We start from the raw sequence: 3,130 nt of genomic DNA on the forward strand, positions 1-3,130 counted from the left end.
GATAGAAGGAAGCGGGGCCCGGCAGCGCGGAGGAGTCAGCGCCTTGGGAGGTGATGGGTCTCGGAGCGGCGGGTGGGGGGGCGGCAGTGAGTGAGCAAAGGAGCGCAGAGAAAAACCTGGCATGGAGCCGACGGAGCGGAGCGGGCGTATGGTGCCCCAGCGAGCTGAGCTGTCTGGACTTTGAAGATGCCCCTGTGTCTAAAGCTTCTTGTCAGAGCCTTACGTTTTTATTTCACGGATTTAAGCCCCTACAGTTGCGTCCCTGTTTCAGAAGCGCCTCCTTGATTTTCTTCCGTGGGCAGGGTGAGGGGCAGCTCTGCCCACGGGCCTTGCCAGGAGGCAGGCACTGAGGCGCCTGCAGGGTGAGGGAGCATTGGTTTAGTCCCAAGGAAGACATGTACGTCTACTGAAGAAGGCTCCGATGTGTTTCAGCATGGGAGAGGGAGAGAAGCGGCGGGGGAGTGTGGTCTGCCCCCAGCAGCGGGCCGGGTGTGAGCAGGCACAAGCCCGCTGGGGCGGTGCGGGTGAAGCCCATGGGCAGGCTTGCACCAGGCCCTCTCTGCCACCATGGCCTGTGGAGCAAGGCTGAGGGGTAAACAAGCTGGAGCCCAGCTGCCGTAATGATGGCAGGATGCCTGCTGGGGCCTGAGGCCGGAGCAGCCTGAAGAGCCGGCAGCAGGGCAGGGAGGCTGCAGGAGATTCCTGCCAGGGGATGGAGGTCAGGCAGCCTGGAGAGGGGAGAGGTGATGTGAGGGACGGAAAAGGCCTGATGGACAAGGAGATCTGAGTCCTGCAGACACTCTGTCTGCCTGAGATATAATCAGTGAGTATGTATATACACACACATAAAGTGGAGTATGCATCCGAGATGTAATGGAGTTTATAACACAGGACTAAGGACTTGCCGCTGGGGTAAAATCAATCATAAATAGAAAAAATAATAACAATGCCTGTTTTTTATTCTGTTCTTGCTTACGAAGCACCTTCTGGTAGATCTCTGTTGCACTTGGTTCCTGTGCGATCCTAGTCAAAATACAGAGCAATTCAAGGGCATAGCTGAGAACAAAATGGGGCTTTGTTTGCAAGATTCATGAGACGCCATTCGGTTCAATCCGCCTACAAAATCCTGCGTTTGCTGGCGCCCAAGGAAAACTGCTGCCTACCAGACAGACACAGATAACACCCCAGGCTGCACACCAGTAGGAAGGGAGCGGAGGCCCAGCAACAGCTTTGCGATTGGTTTGAGGGAAACTGGCCTGCATTTGCCCGACACATGGAGCTCTTGCAGGAGGGGAATGCTCTGGGGAGTGTCTCAGCCTCTGCTGCCTTGTGTTTGTATGAAAACTCAGCATAGTAAGAATAATCTCAAACAGCCAAGTTGTTTAGCTGGGGAAAAAAAATCCACAGAAGTCTTTTGGTTTCTTCTCGGGTTAGAATTGTGCTCTGTGGCTTATATTGTGTGCGTTTGGAGTTGTGTAAACACAAAAGATTGGAATAGCCTTTCAGACTTAGGACTTGTCTCATCTGAAAGTGAATAATAATTCTAAGTGTATTCTTTTAAGTACCGAGTGAGCACTCAGGACTGGTCTGAAAATAGTCGAAAAGGCACATGGCAACATATTTTGTGACAAGATGGAGTTTTGTAACAGCAAGAAATGAAGATGATACAGTGCTGTTCTTTGTCTAATTAGGGTAGGCAGCCAACCACTGAGCATCCTGAGCGACTTTGTACCTGATGCCTGGATGAAATGGTGGAGCAGCACACCCCTAACGGTTCAGGTTTGCATTATACTGAGTTTGCAAAGCAGATGTTAGGCCCCAATCCAGCAGTCCTTAAACATGTCTGGCTTGTTTGCAGAACAGTGCTTTCCCGAGCTGGAAGGGGCTTTCTGTGAACAAAGCCACTCCACGTTTCTCCAGCACCATCTCTACCAGTACCCCTTGCTACAATTTCAAGACAAGCCTGGTGAACAGTAGGATGTTGGGCCTAACAGACCATGACCTATTATGCTGACAAATACTGATTTCCTGTGCCAAAAAGTCTGTCACTTCGTGCCTGTTACCACAGACTCGGGCAGGAACTGCCTCTTGCAGTCGCGTGCAGGGCATACTCCAGCAGTACAGCTGCCCAGAGAGATCCTACCCAGGGAGCTGTTTACAACAGGGATCTTCACACTTACCAGTGCTGTAGCCAAATGTTTGGCTCAAAATAACAACTAGGACTAACACGAGTAAATAAATAGCACAAGGAGCATTTTAACCACTCTGGCAGGAAACGTCATTCTACATCTGTCGCTAGTCAGCTCTCCCTACCAGAGAGAGTTGGCTATGCCGCCGATAACTGAACAGTGCAGAGAGAACAACTGTAACTGAACTGTGTACATAAAAGCTGTTTCAAGCTCTGCATGGGCTTTGGTCCCTCTGTGCCATACCTTCCAGCTCTGCAGAGCTTCCCAGGCGAGACAGAACTGGGGCCAACCCCAGGAGATCAAAGCAAGGAGCTTGTTTCCCGAGAGCTCTTCCTGACCTGCTCCGAGCGATGCCTGGTCACGCTGCCGAGGGGCTGCCCGCAGGCCGTGGGACAGCAGAGGCGAGCGGGCACTGCGAAGCTGGGGAGGAGCTCCCGCACCACCGTGCCTTCTCCGCTGGCTCTGGGGTGCAGAGACACCGAGCCCGCTCTGTACCCACCGCGGGTTTGCACGTAGCCAGCTCTGCGAGGTTCTGGGGCAGAGAGGTGTCAGGCAGGGTTAGCAGGGCTGCGTGCCCCCGAGTTTCAGGGTTTGGTGCTTCCTCCCTTCTTTTGGGCTGGCCTGTGTCTGCGGGGACTTCGTGTGGCAACAAAATACCCGGAGACACGTGAGAATCTTGTGAGTTTGCATAGTCCCGAGGAGAACCAAGTGACAAAAAGAGCAGCCATTTTGTGCCTACTGGGAGGCTGCCACCCTGGGCCTTTTTGGGCAGCACGCTCGCGGTGCGATTTTCCGTTGTTCAATGGGGAAAGAAAAGGAAGCGGAGCGCTGGTGGAGATGCCGGGGATTGAACCCGGGACCTCATACATGCAAAGCATGCGCTCTACCGCTGAGCTACATCCCCCTGCCCCGCGCTGCTCCCCCTGCCTGGCGGCCAGCTT

Source organism: Egretta garzetta, unplaced genomic scaffold, assembly GCF_000687185.1.
Source record: "Egretta garzetta isolate BGI_Z169 unplaced genomic scaffold, ASM68718v1 scaffold447, whole genome shotgun sequence".
NCBI lineage: Eukaryota > Metazoa > Chordata > Aves > Pelecaniformes > Ardeidae > Egretta > Egretta garzetta.